Source organism: Moschus berezovskii, chromosome 24 (genome assembly GCF_049115385.1).
Source record: "Moschus berezovskii isolate FMDL1 chromosome 24, NW_MosBer_1.0, whole genome shotgun sequence".
Lineage (NCBI taxonomy): Eukaryota > Metazoa > Chordata > Mammalia > Artiodactyla > Moschidae > Moschus > Moschus berezovskii.
In genome coordinates, this window is record NC_142483.1 from 31248276 (window position 1) to 31271343 (window position 23068).

Below are 23068 nucleotides of genomic sequence, written 5' to 3' on the forward strand. Positions count from 1 at the left end.
ACCACCTGACCTGCCTCTTGAGAAACCTGTATGCAGGTCAGGAAGCAACAGTCAGAACTGTACGTGGAACAACAGACTGGTTCCAAATAGGAAAAGGAGTACGTCAAGGTTGTATATTGTCACCTTGCTTATTTACCTTATATGCAGAGTACATCATGAGGAACGCTGGGCTGGAAGAAGCACAAGCTGGAATCAAGATTTCCGGGAGAAATATCAATAACCTCAGATATGCAGATAACACTACCCTTATGACAGAAAGTGAAGAGGAACTCAAAAGCCTCTTGATGAAAGTGAAAGAGGAGAGTGAAAAGGTTGGCTTGAAGCTCAACATTCAGAAAACAAAGATCATGGCTTCTGGTCCCATCACTTCATGGGAAATAGATGAAAAACAGTGGAAACAGTGTCAGACTTTATTTTTTTTGGCTCCAAAATCACTGCAGATGCTGATTGCAGCCATGAAATTAAAAGATGCTTACTCCTTGGAAGGAAAGTTATGACCAACTTTGATAGTATATTAAAAAGCAGAGACATTACTTTGCCAACAAAGGTCCATCTTGTCAAGGCTATGGTTTTTCCCGTGGTCATGTATGGATGTGAGAGCTGGACTGTGGAGAAAGCTGATCGCTGCAGAATTGATGCTTTTGAACTGTGGTGCTGGAGAAGACTCTTGAGAGTCCCTTGGACTGCAAGGAGATCCAATCAGTCCATTCTAAAGGAGATCAATCCTGGGTGTTCATTGGAAGGACTGATGCTAAAGCTGAAACTCCAATACTTTGGCCACCTCATGCGATGAGTTAACTCACTGGAAAAGACTCTGATGCTGGGAAAGGTTGGGGGCAGGAGGAGAAGGGGACAACAGAGAATGAGATGGCTGGATGGCATCACCGACTCTGTGGACTTGAGTTTGAGTGAACTCCGGGATTTGGTGTTGGAAAGGGAGGCCTGGTGTGCTGTGATTCATGGGGTCGTGGAGAGTCGGACACGACTGAGCGACTGAACTGAACTGAACTGAACAGGGGGAGAGAAGTAGTGAAACAACCTTGTACAGTGTGTAGCCTGGGTAGAGACTAACTATATGCAGACTTCATTCTACTGCAATTCGCATTTTTTAAAAGTTGAAGGTCTGTGGCAACCTTGCATTAATCAAGTCTATCAGTGCCATCTCTCCAACAGTGTTTAATCACTGTCTGTATGCAACATTTTTATTATTCTCACAGTATTTCAAACTTGTCATTATTATTGTACTTGTTATGGTGAGCTGTGATCTTTGTGACTATAACAAAAAGATGACAACTCACTGAAGGCTCAGACAGTGGTTAGTATTTTTCTTTTTAGCACTAAAGTATTTTAAATTAAGATATGGACATTCTTTTTATACATAATGCTATTGCACACTTAATATAAAGTATAGTAGGAACATAACTTTTATATGTATTCAGAAAAAAAACCTCATGCAATTTACTTTATTGTGATATTCACTTTATTGAGGTGATCTGGAAACAAATCCCAAATATCACTGAGCTCTGCCTGTATATTCAAATTCTGGGTTTGCCACTGATCAGTGTTGTGGTCAGGGACAAGTTACTTTTCTGGGTCCCTGTTTCCTCTTCTAAGAAAAGGAGATAATAAAGTACCTCTAGATAGGGTTGTTGAGACCATTGCATTAAATGAGATAAAGATTGATTTTTGCCCAAATCTGTTTATTTCCTAGTTTTCCATCTCTGGAAATGGTACTACCTCCCATCTATGCTAGTGGCGCAAGACAAAATCTCTTAGAGTTACCCCTGATTTTTCTCCTTTCCTTGGATGCCAGATCCATCAATAAGCCTAGATGATTCTATTTCTGAAATACATCCTAAACATGTGCACTTAGGTTTCTTTCAATTGCCAGTACCTTAGACCAAGACATCACCTTATCTTCCCCAGTCTTCCGAAATGGCACCCTCCCAAGACTGCCCACTTTCCTCTTTCTTCCTACAATCCATTCTTCACAAAACAGTCATTTATCATTGCTCAATGTAATTCAATTATGCGTAACTCCTCAGAGGAAACTCATCCAGTAGCTTCTCAGGACACTTGGAATAACACCCCCAGTCCATATTTCTCTGGTCTTGCCCCAACCTATTTTGCAGTCCCACTCCCACCTCTACCGTGCTCAGGGAGATGGAGAGGAGCAGGGTACTCTATTCTCAGCCTTTCTGTAAAGCCAAGCCATGGATTTAAATGGTAATGTGAACTTGCCCATACTTGGACTGGGGACTTGGGTATTAGCTTTGGCAGTGGCATGGGTCACATACATTCAGCATAAACAAAACCAGGATCTGACTGTGGCTCAGATCATGAACTCAGATGATGGATATGATATGATATGATAAATGATATGGACCTTCTTAAGCAGAGGAGATTAAGAAGAGGTGGCAAGAATACACAGAAGAACTAATAAAAAAAAGGTCTTAATGACCCAGATAACCATGATGGTGTGGTCACTCACCTAGAGTCAGACATCTTGGAATGTGAAGTCAAGTGGGTCTTAGGAAGCATCACTATGAACAAAGCTAGTGGAGGTGATAGAATTCCAGCTGAGCTATTTTAATTCTTAAACGATGAAGCTGTGAAAGTACTGCACTCAGTATGCCAGCAAATTTGGAAAACAGTGGCAACAGGACTGGAAAAGGTCAGTCTTCATTCCAGCCCCAAAGAAAGGCAATGCCAAAGAATGCTCAAACTACCGCACAATTGCACTCATCTCACAGGCTAGCAATGTAATGCTCAAAGTTCTCCAAGCCAGGCTTCACCAATACGTGAACCAAGAACTTCCAGATGTTTAAGCTGGATTTAGAAAAGGCAGAAGAACCACAGATCAAATTGCCAACATCCATTGGATCATTGAGAAAACAAGAGAGATCCAAAAAAACATCTACGTCTGCTTTATTGACTATGCCAAAGCCTTTGTGTGGATCACAACAAACTGTGGACAATTCTGAAAGAGATGGAAATACCAGACCACCTGACCTGCCTCCTGAGAAATCTGTATGCAGGTCAAGAAGCAACAGTTAGAACTGGACATGGAACAATGGACTGGTTCCAAATTGGCAAAAGAGTAGGTCAAGGCTGTATATTGTCACCCTGTTTATTTAACTTATATGCAGAGTACATTATCCGAAATGCCAGGCTGGATGAAGCATAGGCTGGAATCAAGATTGCCGGGAGAAATATCAATAACCTCAGATATGCAGATGACACCACATTTATGGCAGAAAGCAAAGAGGAACTAAAGAGCCTCTTGATAAAAGTAAAAGAGGAGAGTGAAAAAACTGGCTTAAAACTCAACATTCAAAAAATGAAGATCATGGCATCTGGGCCCATCACTTCATGGCAAATAGATGGGGAAACAATGGAAACAGTGACAGACTTTATTTTCTTGGGCTCCAAAATCACTGCAGATTGGTGACTGCAGCCATGAAATTAAAAGACACTTGCTCCTTTGAAGAAAAGCTATGACCAACCTAGACAGCATGTTAAAAAGTGGATGTTACTTTGCTGACAAAGGTCCGTCTGGTCAAAGCTATGGCTTTTCCACTAGTCATGTACGGATATGAGAGTTGGACCATGAAGAACGCTGAGTGCCGAACAACTGATGCTTTCAAACTGTGGTGTTAGAGAAGACTCTTGAGAGTCCCTTGGATTGCAAGGAGATCGAACCAGTCAATCCTAAAGGAAATCAGTCCTGAATAATTATTGGAAGTACTAACAGTGAAGCTGAAGCTCCAATACTTTTCCACCTGGTGGGAAGAACTGACTCATTGGAAAAGACCCTGATGTTGACAAAGATTAAAGACAGGAGGAGAAGGGGACAACAGAGGATAATTTGGTTGGATGGCGTCACTAACTCTATGGACATGAGTTTGAGCAAGCTCTGGGTTTTGGTGATGGACAGGGAGTGACTGAACTGAACTGAGTGGCATGGGAGTGGTTATGATGTGGACAGAGCCCTGAAATCTTTTTTTTAAAATAATTTTATTTATATTGGCAGTGCTGGGTCTTCATTGCTGCACAAGTTTTTCTCTAGTTGTGGCAAGCATGGGCTACTCTTTAGTTTCACTGGGCAGGCTTCTCATTGCAGTGGTTTCTCGAATTGCAGAGCACAGGCTCTGGGCACATGAGCTTCAGTAGTTGCAGCTCCTGGGCCCTAGAGCACAAGCCCAGTAGTTGTGGCACTCAGGCTTAGTTGCTGTACGGCATGTGGGATCTTCCAGAACTAGGGATCAAACCCATGTCTCCTGACTGGCAGGCTGATTCTTTACCAGTGAGCCACCAGGGAAGCCCAGAGCCCTGAAATCCAGTGTACAGTTCGGTGCAGCCTTTTATGCTTCCGTGATCTGCCAGGAGAGGAATGTGCCTGTCCAAGGAGAGAGAGGGAAATGTGCAGCACATCTGAGTCCAGCCTATAGTCTGGAACCATGCCTCAGTTAGCAGTGGTTTTGTTGCGGCTGCTCTGGAAGGCAACAAAAATTAGTGCCTGCTGCTATAAGCCACCAAGTTTAATATCTGCATTGTAGCAGGGAGTTCATTAATATACTCAGGCCCTCACTTTTCTTTTCGTTACCTGCAATTTTCTTGACTGTTCCCTCTGTGTGAAGCTATTCTCTTCATTGGGAACAGAGTTTCTCTCTACTGACATTTGGAGCTGGATATTTGCTCTGGGGGCTGGCCTGTGCATTATAGGATGTTGAGCACTATCCTTGACCTCTCCCCACCAGATGCCAGTAGGTACTCCTCCTGGTCCCCAGTTGTGACAGCCAAAAATGTCTCCAGACATTGCCCAATGTCCCTTGGGAACAAAATCACCCCTGGTTGAATTCTGGAACATATGCCCCCACACCTTCCTAAACAGATCTCCTCCCAACCATTTAGGTTCTTCCTCTAATATCCACAGTTGATAATCCATCCTCTTACTCATTTCTTTCTGTACATGTTTTCCTGCCTCTCCCTCTTGCCACCCCATAGAATGTGGTACATGACAGGCATCAAATAAGCCTATTCTAACAAATGAAAGGCTGGAAAACACCCTGTCGACTGTTTTGACTGTAAAACATTATGCAAATTAATTATCAGAATAAAAGATAGAAAAGTCATCAGAAGCAGACCCACACAGTTTAGCTCCTGTGAAGTTTCTCATACTATAATTTTCCCTTCTGCCACTGCTGCCCTCTGAGTTTTAGACAGAACTCTGGAGACTGAGCTGAGTTTGATTGACTAAGACAGAAAGAACCCGCCCTGGTCTTAGGATATCTTTAGAATGGATTTAAACACCAAAATAGTTCCATAGGTATGATTTAATTTGTTTCCCCCAAACAGCTGTGCCCCCTACTGATAACTCTATTTCTGTTTGCACATGTAACCTTCAAACAGCCACAAGTTAATAGATGGGGGAAGGCATGTCAAAGCAAATGAAGAGTGGTGCCAACCTGTTTTTTAATAACTAATTATGCACAAAATTTATCATCACCCTCACGCATCCTCTTTCTTAATAACAGTTGGCAACGCCAGTTTTCCCAGTGGTGTCAGCCCATCGCTGAGTTGTTTTTGTTTTTGTTTTCTTTTCAAATAAAGACATCATTTAAACACAGAAGCAGCAACATCAAAGGGTACAAAAGGGGTTTCGGTGGTTTAACAGGCAGACCAGGCGAAGGCAGGTGGGCTGGTGCCCGGTGCCCAGATCAAACTTTGATCTGCAAGCTTGTGAGATAAGAAACAGCTCTCGCTGTCCGGAGGGACGACAATGAATGGGATTTGGGCACTGGGGAAAGGAGGGAGAGACAAAGATGAATGGTTGACAAGGTCTTCCTGGAGCCCAGAAATGATTGATCTCTTTTAACTCAATCTCATAGGACCAGATACCACACGGTAGACTCTTAGAGCTTTACAACTCCCCTTGGAAGTTTTAACAAACGCCTGATTTAAATTCCTTGTGTTTCAGTTTGAGTTTATTTCATCTCAATCTTTTGTTTTGGAAGCTGTGGAAAGTTGCTCCCCCTGATGATCCAAGTCCCACTGACAGTGAAACGCCATCAACAGCTCTACCTTGCCCCTTCCCCTGCAGAGGGGTTCGCAGCTTCTGCTTAGACCCTCCACTTTAGGGACTACCCTCTCCGTTTCTCTGCTTACTAGGAGCCATCGAGTTATCTTTCTCAAGAATATCTGCTCCAGCTCAGCCAATCGGATCCTGTCCCTTTAGAACCAAGACATATAGAAGTCAGCTGAGTCACATTACAAGGAAGTGCTAAAGCAGGAATCAGATTCAGCTGGCAGACATTTATTTTGGCCTTCACAGCTTGTTTTCTTTTTTTTTTTGAAATTTTACCAACCCCCCCCCTCCCCCGCCACCCCAGATTTTTACTTCTCTTAGAAAGTGGATGATCTGGCTATTCTGGGCTCTGTTGCTAGAAGGCATGGCATCAGCTGGAGCTGAGTAGTGCCCTCTTTAGGCAGGGCTTCTGCTCTCCAGTTGTCCACTTCCCTGCCCTACCATGCATCATGACTGTCCTCATTTATTCTACCTCCTAGGGATCGGAAGCATTATAGTTTGAGGTTTCTGCTCTAGAAGGAAAAATCCCAAACACCAGTTGGAGCAGTCCTGGCATCCACTCTGCTACAGCCATCATCATATTGATGGAGTCTACGAGAAAGCCTCTAACTGTTATGGGCTGAATTATGCCCCCTCAAATTCACACATTGAAGTCCTAACCCCTAATACTTCCGAATGTGACTGTACTTAGAGATAGGGTCTATAAAGAGGTCATGAAGGTTAAATGAGGTCATGAGAGTGGGTCCCAAACCAACATGACTGTATCCTTAAAGGAAGAATGAGACGCCAGGAATGCACCTGCACAGAGGAAAGGCCATGTGAGGACACAGCAAGGACACACCTTCTGGTGGCCGTCTACAAGCCAAGGAGAGAGGCCTCAGAAAAAACCAACCCTGGTGACACCTTCATCTTGGATGGACTTACAAGTCTCCAGAACTATGAGACAGTAAATTTCTACTGATGAAGCCACCAGCCTGGGGTACTTCATTATAGCATCCATAATAAACTGAGACCATATCTCATCAGTGACCGCCACCTCAAAGAAACTCTATTACTTGAAAATAAAGAGTCCCAATGAATAACTGTGCTCTCTCTACTCTTTTTCATTTTCCCCAGGCCCCTGTTTTGAACTTGTCATTGTATTTTATGTGAAGCTCCACATGTGAAGGCTTGTAAACTAAGGTAAATGAGTCAGTCTTGGTGAAAATAGACATGGAAAGTCAGAAATGGAGGCAAATATTCATGGCCTCTTCAGGAATAGGATGACACATCTGAATATTGTTCTCATTGTTCAGCTGCTGACTTGTGTCTGACTCTTTGTGACCCTATGGACTGCAGCATGCCAAGCTTCCCTGTCGCTGACTACCTTCCGGAGTTTGCTCAGGTTCATGTCCATTGAGTTGGTGATGCTATCTAACAATCTCATCTTCTGCCGTTCGCTTCTCCTTTTGCCTTCAACCTTTCCCAGCATCAGAGTCTTTTCCAATGAGTTGGCTCGTTGCATCCAGTGGCCAAAGTATTGGAGCTTCAGTTTTAGCATCAGTCTTTCCAAAGAATATTCAGGGTTGATTTCCTTTAGGATTGACTGGTTTGATATCTTTGTAGTCCAAGAGACTCTCAAGAGTCTTCTCCAGCATCACAATTCCAAAGCATCAATTCTTCGGTGCTCAACCTTCTTTATGGTCCAACTCTCACACCTGTACATGACTACTGGACAAACCATAGCTTTGACTATACCAGCCACTGTTGGCAAAGTGATATCCCTGCTTTTTACTACACCGTCTAGGTTTGTCATACCTTTCCTTCCAAGGAGTCAGTGTCTTCTAATTTCACAGCTGCAGTCACTGTCCATGGTGATTTCGGAGCCCAAGAAAATAGTCTGTCACTTCTTTTTCCCCTTCTACTTGCCATGAAGTGATAGGACTGGATGCCATGATCTTAGGAATACTGAGTTTTAAGTCAGCTTTTTTCACTCTCCTCTTTTACCCTCACCAAGAGGCTCTTTACTTCCTCTTCACTTTCTGTCATCTGCAATAGGTTGTTGATACTTCTCCCAGCAGTTATGATTCCAGCTTGTGATTCATCCAGCCCATCATTTCACATGATGTACTCTGCATAAAAGCTAAAGAAGCAAGGTGAAAATATACAGCCATGTACTTCTTTCCCAATTTGTAACAAGTCCATTGTTCCATGTAAAGTTCTAATTGTTGCTTCTTGACCTGCATACAGGTTTCTCAGGAGGCAGGTCAGGTGGCCTGGTATTCCATCTCTTGCAGAATTTTCCACAGTTTGTTGTGATTCACACAGTCAAAGGCTTCTGCATAGCCAATGAAGCAGAAGTAGGTGTTTTTCTGAAATTCCCTTGCTTTCTCTATGATCCAATGAACATTGGCAATTTGATCTCAGTTTCCTCTGCCTTTTCTAAACGCAGACTGTACATCTGCAAGTTCTTGGTTCAAGTCCTGCTAAAGCCTAGCTTGAAGGATTTTGAGCACTACCTTGCTAGCATGTGAATAGAGCACAATTGTATGGTGGTTTGAATATTCTTTGGCATTGGAATGAAGACTGACCTTTTCCAGGCCTGTGGCCAATGCTGAGTTTTCCAAATTTGCTGGCAAATTGAGTGCAGCACTTTCACAGCATCATCTTTTAGGATTTGAAATGGTTCAGCTGGAATTGCATCACCTCCACCACCTTTGTTCATAGTAATTCTTCCCAAGACCACTTGACTTCACACTCCAAGAGGTCTGGTTCTAGGTGAGTGACCACACCATCGTGGTTATCTGAGTCATTAAGACCTTTTTTTTTTAGTTCTTCTGTGTATTCTTGCCACCTCTTCTTAATCTCCTCTGCTTCTGTTAGGTCCTTACCATTTCTGTCCTTTACTGTGCCCATCCTTGCATGAAATATTCCCTTGATATCTCCACTTTTCTTGAAGAGAAATCTAGTCTTTCCCATTCTATTGCTTTCTTCTACTTCTTTGCATTGTTCATTGAAGAAGGCCTTCTTGTCTCTCCATGCTATTCTCTGGAACTCTGCGTTCAGTTGGGTATATCTTTTCCTTTCTCCCTTGCCTTTCACTTCTCTTCTTTCCTCTGCTATTTGTAAAGTTCCTCGGACAACCACTTTACCTTCTTGCATTTCTTTTTCTTTGGGATGGTTTTGGTCACCATCTCCTATACTATGTTAGAAACCTCTGTATTGACCATCTGGTGAAGTCCGTGCCTAGAGTCATCTCTTGTGTTGTTGGAAGATGGTGTTTGCAATGACCAGTGTGTTCTCTTGACAAAACTCTGTTAGTTTTTGCCCTGCTTCATTTTGTACTCCAAGGTCACACTTGCCTGTTACTTCAGGGAACTCTTGACTCCCTACTTATGCATTCTAATCCCCTATGATGAGAAGGACATCTTTGTTTGGTGTTAGTTCCAGAAGGCCTTCTAGGTCTTCATAGAAATGTTCAACTTCAGCTTCTTCAGCATTAGTGTTTGGGGTACAGACTTGGATTACTGTGATGTTGAATGGTTTGCCTTGGAAATGAACCAAGATTGTTTTGTTGTTTTTGAGATTGCACCCAAGTACCACATTTCAGACTCTTTTGTTGAACATGGGGGATACTCCATTTCTTCTAAGGGACTCTTGCCCACAGCAGTAGATATAAAGGTCATCTGAATTAAATTCACCCTTTCCCTTTCATTTTAGTTCATTGGTTCCTAAGATGTGTATGTTCACTCTTAATATCTCCTGCTTGACCATGTCCAATTTACCTTGATTCATGGACCTAACATTCTAGGTTCCTGTGCAATACTGTTCTTTACAGCATTGTTCTTTCAACACCAGACACATCCACAAATGGACACAGGTTTCTGTTTTGGCCCAGCCACTTTTCTGGATCTATTTGTAACTGTCCTCCACTCTTCCTCAGTAGCATATCAGACACCTTCCAACCTGGGGAGCTTGTCTTCCAGGGTCATATCTTTTTGCCTTTTCACACTGTTCATGGGGTTCTTGGGGTGAGAATACTGGAGTGACTTGCTATTCCCTCCTCCAATGGACCACATTTTGTCAGAACTCTCCACTATGACCCATCTGTCTTGTGTGGCCCTGTATGGCATGGCTCATAGTTTCATTGTTATACAAGCCCCTTTGCCATGGCAGGGCTGTGATCCAGGAAGGGGACCTGAATATTATGCCTGGAAAAATACTAATATCCACCTCTTTGGAAAATACGGGTATATGAAAGAGCTCAGAAATGGATCTAGATCTTGCTTTCTCAGTGAAGACTATCTCAGAGTCAAGGAGGGGAAAATTGATTCTTGGGTGTAAAAAAACTAAACTTTCCTCTTTCTATGTGTAAATTACAGATATGCATATGGCACACAAACAGACACACATTTGTGGTTTTAAAATTTCATGAGAGGTTGACCAGGAAAAGATGTCTATTCTAAAAAGGCTTTTTGGAAGGGATGGTAAAAATGGTGAGAAACCATAATCTGTGTATTTGGTGCAGTATTAACACTCCTTTCTTAGAGGGCACTGTGCTATAAGGACCATTTGCTTTCAGGGTCTTTACATAGTGACGCTAATGTGGGCAATTTTAGGGACTTCCAAGTAGAAAAGAGATTTCTCGACTCATTGTGTAATTCAAACATAGGCAAAACTATTCAGTTTTGCTGACTGAAGTATAAGGTTAGAAAGAAGGAACTGCAAAGTGCACATCGGACACAGTTGAATGCCTGCCTGAGAGTGTCACCTGCACGCTCTTTTCTTGCTGACAGAGTTACCTCCCAGAATGGAGGCTGCAATCTGGTAGCTTGTTTTCCTAGCCTCCTTTGCACCTAGAGCATATGCATGTGTGATCCAGTCCTAGGGATGGAAACTCTGGGGAATGGGGCTCCAACAAATAAAAAGAATCTTAAGAGAAGACCCTGTCTCTCCTTCAACTGTATATAGTCTGTGTGTTACCTGGCACTGCAGCAGCTATTTTGTGCCCATAAGGCCACGAGGCTAAGGAACTAAGGAGCTAAGGATAGTGAAAAGGAAGGAGCCAGAGATAGGGTCATAGATGACACTGATCACCGTGGAGGGAAATGACAAGAGAAAAGAGCAATCAATAAAATTAACTATGTTTTATATTAGAAACAAAGTTAGATTTAGGAACAAGTGATCGAGTGCTATGGAAAAAGAACTAAGTGGAAGTCCTGCATCTTAGTTCTGTTTCCAGTACCAGCCGGATGGATGACTTTGGACAAGCTTCCTTAAATTTGGGGGGAAATGCTTATCCTGCTTTTCTTAGAGGATTTGTAGATTTCACTATGCTGAAACTACATTTCCCAGACTCCTCTTCCCTGTGTATAAAACTTTTTTTCAGGAAGCTTGAGAGGCAGAAGTAAAGCAGCAGCCTTGAAGTGCTGCAGGTCATTATGCTTGAGGAACCAATGGGAAGTAAGTCGCGGTTGTTTCAGCTTGTTTCTACTTTCTCTCACCCCACTTTCAGCTGTTCTTCCTGAATGCCAGCCCAGCTCACCAACATAGACTCCAGGCCCCCACCAGATGCTGGGAGACTTCGTCCCAGGCTCTCCTTTGCTGAGCCACCATGGCAGTGGAAAGTGCTTGCCCACCCATACTCCCTTGTAAGCTCTTACCCTCTACCTATATCACAGCTTCTGGAGGAAAGGTTGGTGGACTGGTTACTGACTTTACTCTGATTCTCCAACTACCTCTTTTGGACCCTTAACTTCTCCCACAGTTGTTTAGGGTCTTCTTCTTAAAATAAATCCCTTATTGAATAATATTCACAGTGCTTCTGCTTTCCTGATTAAATTCCAAGAGATATACGAATCAAATGAAATAGTGGATCTGAAACAATGAGCACAGCATGGGCGCATGGCAAGAACTTAATAAATCATCATCTTCATCTTCACAATCATCAACATTTCCAGTGCTATTAATGCAAAAGAACTTAGAGATTCTGCTTTCTAATTTCCTATTATGCAGAAGATCAACTAAGATGCTATCAGGTTAAATGTTTTCTCTGGGGTCATATAGTTCCATCATGAGCCAGCAATAATAAGAATTCAGGGCTTCTGATTCGTAATTCTACCCTTTTATACAAACTTTGGCCTATGCCCAAACAAACCTAACATTCTGGTTATCACCTAATAGTTAGGATGCCGTTGGTTGCAAATAACATAAAACCCAACACAATTTGGCTTAAACAATATGGAGGGTTTCTTGGTTCATGTAACCAGAAAGTTGAGAGAGAAGGGGCTAACCTCAGACATATTATCATGCCAGCAGGCCAAGCCCTGTTTTTTGTCAGATTCTCATCTCCCCTTTCTGCTGTGTCTCTGCCACAGCTCTCCTCATGGAAGAGAACCACAGTTGACCTGAGCAAGACAGAAAACTTTTTTAAGCTAAGGTTCTGTGATTCAATATGATTGGACTGGTTTAGATCACCTGTCCACCTTCATCCAATCTCTGTGGTAGTGGCAGGGATGGTATGCAATGATTGGCTTAGTCTTGGTCATGAGCTGCCAACCTAAAACTGGAACAAACATGAGGGAGGGGGAGGGTTAGCTTCCCTAGAACTACATGTGTGCTAAGTTGCTCATTCATGTCCAACTCTTTCTGACACCATGGACTGTAGCCCACCAGGCTCCTCGGTCGATAGAATTCCCCAGGCAAGAAAGCTGGAGTGAGTTGCTGTTTCCTCCTCCAGGGTATCTTCCATAGAACCACATGAACCCCTAAATACAAACTGGGAGTGGGGATTGGGGAAATAGGAAATAAGTGCTGGAGAAGCAACATTTGCAGAGTAGTTATTCCATTTCTTGCCTTAGTATCTTTTCCCAGGGACCCTTATTGGCTATCTGGATGAAGCCAGATGAGCACCATTTCCAAAAGGAATGTGCAGTCCTGGGTGATGTATTTAAAATCAGTGGTCATATGATTAAATATTTATGATCACTTAGTTTAATGTAAAACACCCATCAACCTGATGTCCATGAGTCATGTGGTTGGCAGGGGCATTAGGGCTGCCTATTGCATTTAATTAGTCCAAGAAAACAAGTGCCCTTGACCTACTCTTGGGTTATATCCCACAAAATGGAAATGAAGAATAAGGAAGCTGCCAGGACATAATAATGCTGTTCTTCTTGATGGTACAGACCCATACAGAAAAGCATGAAATTTGTTCTTCACCTTCAAAATGGATTCTTTGTGGTTTTTTTACTTTTACAACTAATTTGACATATAAATAACAAATGAGACCAGTCCCAGGTTTTCAGCTTAACAAGACTTGATACCCATAACAAGATAAAGGACATTTTCATCACACCAGAAAGTGCCCTCCTGTCCCTTCCAAGTCAATTTCCATCCCCACAACCACTATCTGATTTCTATCACCACAGATTAGATTTTTGTCTTTTCTTGGATTCACATAAGTGGAATGAGTTAGTATATGCCTGGATTCTTCACTTATATTGCTTTGAGATACATTCACATGTTTGAGTGTGGCAGTCAAGTATTCATTTTATCACTGAGTAGTCTTCTCCTGCCTGACTCTGTCATAATTCTGTTCATTTATTTTCCTGCAGTGTACATTTATGTCACTCCCAATTTTTTACTATTAGAAAATAATGTTATAAACATTCTTGTATAATTCTTTTCATGCAGTACTTTTACAGCTCTTGAGTAAGTCTCTAAGAGCAGAATTGTTGGGTGACAGGGTAAATATGAGATTCAACCAGTCCATTCTAAAGGAGATAAGTCCTGGGTGTTCATTGGAAGGACTGATGCTAAAGCTGAAACTCCAATACTTTGGCCACTTCATGCGAAGAGCTGACTCACTGGAAAAGACTCTGATGCTGGGAGGGATTGGGGGCGGGAGGAGAAGGGGACGACAGAGAATGAGATGGCTGGATGGCATCACCAACTCTGTGGACATGAGTTTGAGTGAACTCCGGGAGTTGGTGATGGACAGGGAGGCCTGGCGTGCTGTGATTCATGGGGTTGCAAAGAGTCAGACACGACTGAGCGACTGAACTGAACTGAAGGGTAAATATGATCTGAGCCACAGTCAGCTCCCGGTCTTGTTTTTGCTAACTGTATACAGCTTCTCCATCTTTGGCTGCAAATAATATAATCAGTCTGATTTTGGTGTTGACCATCTGGTGATGTCCATGTGTAGAGTCTTCTCTTGTGTTGTTGGAAGAGGGTGTTTGCTATGACCAGTGCGTTCTCTTGACAAAACTCTATTAGCCTTTGCCCTGCTTCATTCCGTGCTCCAAGGCCAAATTTGCCTGTTACTCCAGGTGTTTCTTGACTTCCTACTTTTGCATTCCAGTCCCCTATAATGAAAAGGACATCTTTTTTGGGTGTTAGTTCTAAAAGGTCTTATAGGTCTTCATAGAACCGTTCAACTTCAGCTTCTTCAGCGTTACTGGTTGCGGCATAAGCTTGGATTATCATGATATTGAATGGTTTGCCTTGGAAACGAACAGAGATCATTCTGTCGTTTTTGAGATTGCATCCAAGTACTGCATTTCGGACTCTTCTGTTGACCATGATGGCTACTCCATTTCTTCTAAGGGATTCCTGCCCACAGTAGTAGATATAATGGTCATCTGAGTTAAATTCACCTATTCCAGTCCATTTTAGTTTGCTGATTCCTAGAATGTCGATGTTCATTCTTGCCATCTCCTGTTTGACCACTTGCAATTTGCCTTGATTCAAGGAACTAACATTCCAGGTTCCTATGCAATATTGCTCTTTACAGCATCGGACCTTGCTTCTATCACCAGTCACATCCACAACTGGGTATTTTTTTTTCGCTTTGGCTCCATCCCTTCATTCTTTCTGGAGTTATTTCTCCACTGATCTCCAGTAGCATATTGGGCACTTATCGACCTGGGGAGTTCCTCTTTCAGTATCCTATCATTTTGCCTTTTCATATTGTTCATGGGGTTCTCAAGGCAAGAATACTGAAGTGGTTTGCCATTCCCTTCTCCAGTGGTCCATATTCTGTCAGACCTCTCCACCATGACCTGACCGTCTTGGGTGGCCCCACACGGCGTGGCTTAGTTTCATTGAGTTAGACAGGGCTGTGGTCCATGTAATCAGATTGGCTAGTTTTCTGTGATTATGGTTTCAGTGTGTCTGCCCTCTGATGCCCTCTCACAACGCCTACCGTCTCACTTGGGTTTCTCTTACCTTGGACATGGGGTATCTCTTCACGGCTGCTCCAGCAAAGCACAGCCGCTGCTCCTTACCTTGGACGAGGTCACCCTTCCTGACCTTGAACATGGAGTAGATCCTCTCGTCCCTCCTGCACCTGATGAACTATGGACGAAGGTTCTCGACATTGTAGAGGAGACAGGGATCAAGACCATCCCCATGGAAAAGAAATGCAAAAAAGCAAAATGGCTGTCTGAGGAGGCCTTACAAATAGCTGTGAAAAGAAGGGAAGTGAAAAGCAAAGGAGAAAAAGGCAGACATAAGCATCTGAATGCAGACTTCCAAAGAATAGCAAGGAGAGATAAGAAAGCCTTCCTCAGCGATCAATGCAAAGAAATAGAGGAAAACAACAGAATGGGAAAGACTAGAGATCTCTTCAAGAAAATCAGAGATATCAAGGGAACATTTCATACAAAGATGGGCTCAATAAAGGACAGAAATGGTATGGACCTAACAAAAGCAGAAGATATTAAGAAGAGGTGGCAAGAATACACAGAAGAACTGTACAAAAAAGATCTTCATGACCAAGATAATCACGATGGTGTGATCACTCACCTAGAGCCAGACATACTGGAATGTGAAGTCAAGTGGGCCTTAGAGAGCATCACTACAAACAAAGCTAGTGAAGGTGATGGAATTCCAGTTGAGTTATTTCAAATCCTGAAATATGACGCTGTGAAAGTGCTGCACTCAATATGCCAGCAAATTTGGAAAACTCAGCTGTGGCCAGGGGACTGGAAAAGGTCAGTTTTCATTCTAATCCCAAAGAAAGGCAAGGCCAAAGAATGCTCAAACTACCGCACAATTGCACTCATCTCACATGCTAGTAAAGTCATGCTCAAAATTCTCCAAGCCAGGCTTCAGCACTATGTGAACCATGAACTTCCAGATGTTTAAGCTGGTTTTAGAAAAGTCAGAGGAACCAGAGATCAAATTGCCAACATCCGCCGGATCATGGAAAAAGCAAGAGAGTACAAGAAAAACATCTATTTCTGCCTCATTGACTATGCCAAAGCCTTTGACTGTGTCGATCATAATAAACTGTGGAAAATTCTGAAAGAGATGGGAATACCAGACCACATGACCTGTCTCTTGAGAAACCTATATTCAGGTAAGGAAGCAACAGTTAGAATTGGACATGGAACAACAGACTGGTTCCAAATAGGAAAAGGAGTACGTCAAGGCTGTATATTGTCACCCTGCTTATTTAACTTATATGCAGAGTACATCATGAGGAACGCTGGCCTGGAAGAAGCACAAGCTGGAATCAAGATTGCCGGGAGAAATATCAATAACCTCAGATATGCAGATGACACCACCCTTATGGCAGAAAATGAAGAGGAACTAAAAAGTTTCTTGATGAAAGTGAAAGAGGAGAGTGAAAAAGTTGGCTTGAAGCTCAACATTCAGAAAACAGTGATCATGGCATCTGGTCCCATCACTTCATGGCAAATAGATGGGGAAACAATAGAAACAGTGTCAGACCTTATTTTTGGGGCTCCAAAATCACTGCAGATGGTGATTGCAGCCATGAAATTAAATACGTTTGCTCCTTGGAAGGAAAGTTATGACTAACGTAGATAGCATATTAAAAAGTAGAGACATTACTTTGCCAACCAAGGTCCGTCTAGTCAAGACTATGGTTTTTCCAGTGGTCATGTATAGATGTGAGAGTTGGACTGTGAAGAAAGCTGATCGCCAAAGAATTGATGCTTTTGAACTGTGATGTTGGAGAAGATTCTTGAGAGTCCCTTGGACTGCAAGGAGATCCAACTAGTCAATCCTACAGGAGATCAGTCATGGGTGTTCATTGGAAGGACTGATGCTGAAGCTGAAGCTCCAATCTTTGGCCACCTCATGCGAAGAGTTGACTCATTGGGAAAGACCCTGATGCTGGGAGGGATTGGGGGCAGGAGGAGAAGAAGGGGACAACAGAGGATGAGATGGCTAGATGGCATCACCGACTCAATGGACATGAGTTTGGGTAAACTCCGGGAGTTGGCGATGGACAGGTAGTCCTGGCGTGCTACAATTCATGGGGTCACAAAGAGTCAGACACAACTGAGCAACTGAACTGAAGTGAGGGTAAACATGTGCCTAATTTATCAGAAACTGCTAAACAGTCATTTAAGGTGGTTGTTCCACATTATATTCTTAATAGCAGCATATGTGTTCTAGAACCTGATCCCCATTGCTGACACACTTGGTGATGACATCTTTGGACTCCAAAGGTTCATTTCTTCCCAGGTGAGAAAGGAAGTGTTGTATGTAGGAACCCAGAAATGGTAGCTTTTGGGTGACACAGGTATGCAAGTCTTGGGTCTCATGGTTCTGTGATCCATTCTCCCCAACTCTGGTTTTGCTATCTATCATAGGTGGCTGACCACTTCAGGCTGCCTCTAGGGCTGGTGGAAGGCTTTTCGTTGGGTGTGACAACTGGAGGTGCTGAGTTGGGTGTGGCCAATGGAGGGGCTGGATTGGCAACATTCTCTGGATTATAGAAAAAGCAACGGAATGTTGGAAAAATGTCTATCTCTGTTTCATCAACTATGCTAAAGCCTTTGGCTGTGTAGATCATGACAAACTGTGGAAAGTTCTTAGAGAAATGGGAATACCAGACCACTTACCTGTCTCTGGAGAAACATGTATGCAGGTCAAGAAGCAACAGTTAGAACCCTGTATGGAGCAACTGATTGGTTCAAGATTGAAAAAAGAGTACAACAGGGCTGTCTGCTGTCACCCTGTTTGTTTAACCTATACACTGAGCACATCATGAGAAATTCTGGGTTAGATGAGTTACAAGCCAGAATCAAGATAGGCGGGAGAAATATCAACAACCTCAGATATATGGGTGATACCATTCTAATGGCAGAAAGTGAAGAGGAACTAAAGAACCTCTGATGAGGTTGAAGGAGGAGAGTGAAAGAGCTGGCTTAAGACTAAATATTTAAAAAATTAAGTTCATGGTATCTGGGCCCCATTACTGCACAGAAGGGGAAAAGGTGGAAGTAGTGACAGATGTCTTCTTCTTGGGCTCCAAAATCACTGCAGATGGTGACTGCAGCCATGAAATCAGAAGACGATTGCTTCTTGGCAGGAAAGCGGTAACAAACCTGGACAGTGTATTGAAAAGCAGAGACATTACTCTGCTGACAAAGGTCCATATAGTCAAGGCTTTGGTCTTACTAGTGGTCATGTATGATTGTGACAGCTGGACCATAAAGAAGGCAGAACACCAAAGAATTGATGCCTTTGAACTACGGTGTTAGAGAAGACTCCTGAAAGCCCCAAGGACAGGAAGGAGATCAAACCAGTCAATCTTAAGGGAGATCAACCCTGAATATTCACTGGAAGGACTGATGCTGAAGCTGAAGCTCCGGTATATTGGTCATCTGATATGAATAGATGACTTATTGGAAAAGTCCCTGATGCTGGGAAGGATCGAGGGCAGAAGGAGAAGAAGGTGTCAGAGGATGCGATGGCTGCATGGCATCACTGATGCAATGAACATGAACTTGGGCAAACTCTGAGAGATGGTAAGGGACAGGGAGGCCTGGCCTGCTGCAGTTCATGGGGTCACAAAGAGTTGGACCTGACTGGGTGACTGGGTTGACCATGGCCAACAGGAAACAGCTGCAGTGAATTGGAAGGCATGAAGAAGGAAAAGGTAGGGCTTTTCTGCTCCTCTGGTCTCTTGTGGCTTCTGTCACATGGACCATATGTCTTTCTTGGCACTGGCTTCCACTCACCACAGCTCTAGCCTCCACTGGGTGACACCAGCCCTGGACCTAGGTACCACCACCTGCTCCTTTTGTCTCTCTAGTCTCATCATAGTGGTGTCCTCAGGCCCTTGCAAATCCCTACGCTGCCTCCTAGTTCCTTGTTGCTTGCTTTTCAGCCCCTTCCTTCATCTGTGTAATCAGTTCCTTATGTTAGATTTCCTTTGTTCACATACTGAGAATGGGCTCTGTTTTCCTGCTTGGATCTTGACAGATACACACAGCATCAAGGATTAACAGAGACGATTTTGAGGCCAAATCACATCTGAGGCCTGCCAGGCTGATTTATTGTCAAATCCTAAAACTGCAAAAATAGGACAACCTTCTTCAGAAACACCATCTGGTACCACAATATTCCCCCTAATGTCTAGCCTAAATCCCTGCTGTGACAAAGTTTGCATCTGATAACCAGACACAACCAAGTCACTTGGCCTCAGGAGTGAATGCGAGCATGGATGTTAGCAGGTAGGGGGCCATGCCTTAGTACTGGCATGAGCCACCGTTGCATAGTAGGAGAAGCAAAGAGGGGGACTGAGAGGAAAAGGGATATTTCCAAGCAGCCACCGTAATTGATGGATTGACCCAAATTCTAGGTTGTCAGGCCACAGACTTGGCTTTCAAGGGAAGCAGTTGTTTCTGCTGCTCCTCTGCTTCTTCCTTTGGATCTTAAAATAGCATCTGCCACATAGAAGATGATAAATATTTATTTGCATCATGGCATTTGTTTGTGCATTTCTTTGTTGAATATCTACAAGTACATGGATGATTTAGGAGTCTTGATTGCAAGTGATAGAAAACCAAAACGAAGTGGCATAAGGGAAAAAAGGGAAAAAGTAATCCACATGGTTGAGGAGTTCAAGGATGTATTGGGTTCAGGCATGTCTAGATCCAGGTTCTCAAATGATGCATTAGCAGCTGCTATCTTGCCATGTCTCGGCTCTGCTTTCTCCTGTGTTGGCTTCGTTTTAGACAAACTCTTCCAAGGGAAGGTAACAAGGAGGCTCCCAATAGCTCTCAGCTGATATTTCATCAAAACAATCACCACAGAGGAAAGAAAGAACCTGTCCTTTAAAACATTTTCCATGAAAGTCTAGGGCTCATCACTCATCAACTCTGATTGCCCTGGCTTGGGTCTACTGCCTCGTTTTTAGCCACAGTAGGAATTAGGACAGTGAGCAAACTCCGGGAGACAGTGAAGGATAGGGAAGTCTGGCGTGCTGCAGTCCATGGGGTCACAAAGAGTAGGACATGTCTGAGCAACTGAGTAACAACAATAACCCACAAGACTGTCTGTGACGAGGGATGTTTTACCCAAAGGAAAAACAAGATTCTTTTGTCAGAAGGACAGTTGGAGGCTGGACAGGCAGAAATCACAAATGGCCACTGCAGGGGCATCTGTATGACGGAACTGTGGGCCAGGGGAACAGGAGCAACATGCCACCACTTGCTTGTCCTCATGGTGCTGACACTCTAGCAGGGAAGCTGTGTGGAGAAGGAGGCAGTTAGAATCAAGGACATGAATCTTCCCAAGGTGGCAGTTGAGGCTGCAAAAGGGAGCATTCTCCCTCACATGTGATTTCATAGACTGCTGCTTGAAAATGCAAATGTCCTCAGATTTGGCCAGTCTGGAAGCTAGATTTAGGTTTTGTGTCTACCAGGGACACTAAGAGTTGCCGTGAGGTCTTCCAGAAAGTAGGCAGGTCGGGCAGAAAAGAGGGCTTCCCTGGTGGCTCAGATGGTAAAGAATCTGTCTGAAATGTGGGAGGTCCAGGTTCTATCCGCTGGTGAAGGGAATGGCAACCCACTCCAGTATTCTGGCCTGGAGAATCCCGTGGACAGAGGAGCCTGGCATGCTACAGTCCATGGGGTCTCAAAGAGTTGGACATGACTGAGCAACTAACACACACTTCCAGAAAGCTCTGCTAGAGCTACAGTCAGTAACAGATTGTGTAGTTTATGCGACATGCCAAGAGTCTCCAGAAAAATCATCCTGTTGTGGGGTGAGGGAGGGGTTGCGGGGGTGGAAAATGGCAAGGAATGCACCTCAGGTCATCTTCCAACTTTTAACTAAGCTGGAAAATACGAAAGTTGTTTTTTCTAATTAACTTTTTTCTGATAATTGGTTTCATATGCAATTGTAAGACATGATACTGAGAGATCCACTGTAAGCTTTTCTGCAGTGGTAACATTTTGCAAACCTCTAGTGGATTATCACAGTCAGGCTCCTGACACTGATGCAGTCCACTGCCTTTACTGCGATTGCCCAGTTTTACCTGGATTCATTTGTATGTGTGTCTGAGTGTTCAGTTCAGTTCAGTTCAGTCGCTCAGTCGTGTCCGACTCTCCGCGACCCCATGAATCACAGCACGCCAGGCCTCCCTGTCCATCACCAACTCCCAGAGTTCACTCAAACTCATGTCCACAGAGTCTGTGATGCCATCCAGCCATCTCATTCTCGGTCGTCCCCTTCTCCTCCCGCCCCCAACCTTTCCCAGCATCAGAGTCTTTTCCAGTGAGTCAACCCGTCGCATGAGGTGGCCAAAGTATTGGAGTTTCAGCTTTAGCATCATTCCCTCCAATGAACATCCAGGATTGATCTCCTTTAGAATGGACTGGTTGGATCTCCTTGCAGTATAAGGGACTCTCAAGAGTCTTCTCCAACACCACAGTTCAAAAGCATCAGTTCTTCAGTGATCAGCTTTCTTCACAGTCCGACTCTCACATCCATACATGACCACGGGAAAAACCATAGCCTTGACTAGACGGACCTTCGTTGGCAAAGTAATGTCTCTGCTTTTTAATATACTATCAAGGTTGGTCATAACTTTCCTTCCAAGGAGCAAGCGTCTTTTAATTTCATGGCTGCAATCAGCATCTGCAGTGATTTTGGAGCCCCAAAAAATAAAGTCTGACACTGTTTCCACTGTCTTTCCATCTATTTCCCATGAGTGTTCTGTGCAATTTTATCACATGTGTAGAGTAGCATGTGTACCATCACAACGGAGGTCTAGAAGAATCCCGTCACATCCACAAGGATCCATTCAGTTGCTTGTTTATAATGCCTACACCCATATCCCTTCCAAGTAACTCATTCTCCCTCTTCCCTGACCCCTGGCAACCACGAACCTGTTCTCAAGTTCTAGAATTTTGTCATCTCAAGAGTTTCATACTCCTTTTGGACTGGTCTTTTCCCTCAGCAAAAATTTCTGGGCATTCATCCAGTTGTTACCTGCATAGTTTGTTTCTTCTGATTGTTGAATAGCATTCAGCGGTATGCATGGACCAGTTTGTTGACTATTTACCTGGTGAAGAACATCAGGATTGTTTTCAGGTTTTGCTACTATGAGTAAAGCTATTATGAACATGTCTTTATAGGTTTTTATGTGAGATGGATGCCCTGAAACCTGTGTTTAATTTGTACTCTAGCTCATCCATGTATTACCTTCATTGATATGATCTCCTCTCTGTTGGCGCTTCTAACGTTGAATTACTGCCCCTGGTATTCATAAAGTATCTTCAACCATTCAGAGCAAGCTGACATTGATCCTGTCATTATATCTTCACAACAGTCTCAGTGAAGGGCATTTTCCCCCTTGTGGTCACATTACACTTTGATTCCTTTTTAGGGGTCAAGTTTTACTCCTCCTGCTAAGCTGGTCGTATCTCCTTATCTGAATGTTGCTCTCTACCAAGTGGCACTATGTCTTCTAGATTTTATATAGCGCTGCACACTGAGCTCTGGGATGGCTATCCCCTGATGCCCACATTCATGCATTTAACACTTGCTCAATGAGACTTAATTTGTGCCAAGTGCCAGGGAGACAGTGGTACACCTGCCCTTCCTAGAGTTGTACAGTGTGCAACCTGCCCAGCCATACATGAGAATCAGTGAATGCTGGTCTTGGTCAAACTCCCATGTCACTGCTTCTCATTGCATTAAGAACTTCCTCCTGCTAGCACTGGTCTC

General features: G+C 43.5%; 1 protein-coding gene across 24 annotated transcripts in view; it reads right to left on the reverse strand.

Moving 5' to 3' along the window:
* Positions 1-23068, reverse strand: part of LOC129548017 (uncharacterized) — a 291573-nt gene that overhangs the window by 207244 nt on the left and 61261 nt on the right. Inside the window, exon 6 of one of the 24 annotated variants that reach the window (XR_016036192.1) lies at positions 1-23068. This exon is cut by the window's right edge and continues 3740 nt beyond it. The exons of 21 other annotated variants lie outside the window; for them this stretch is intronic. The gene's annotated coding sequence lies outside the window, so the exon portion shown is untranslated. 2 more of the 24 variants (XM_088831765.1, XR_016036191.1) reach the window with 2 other exon arrangements.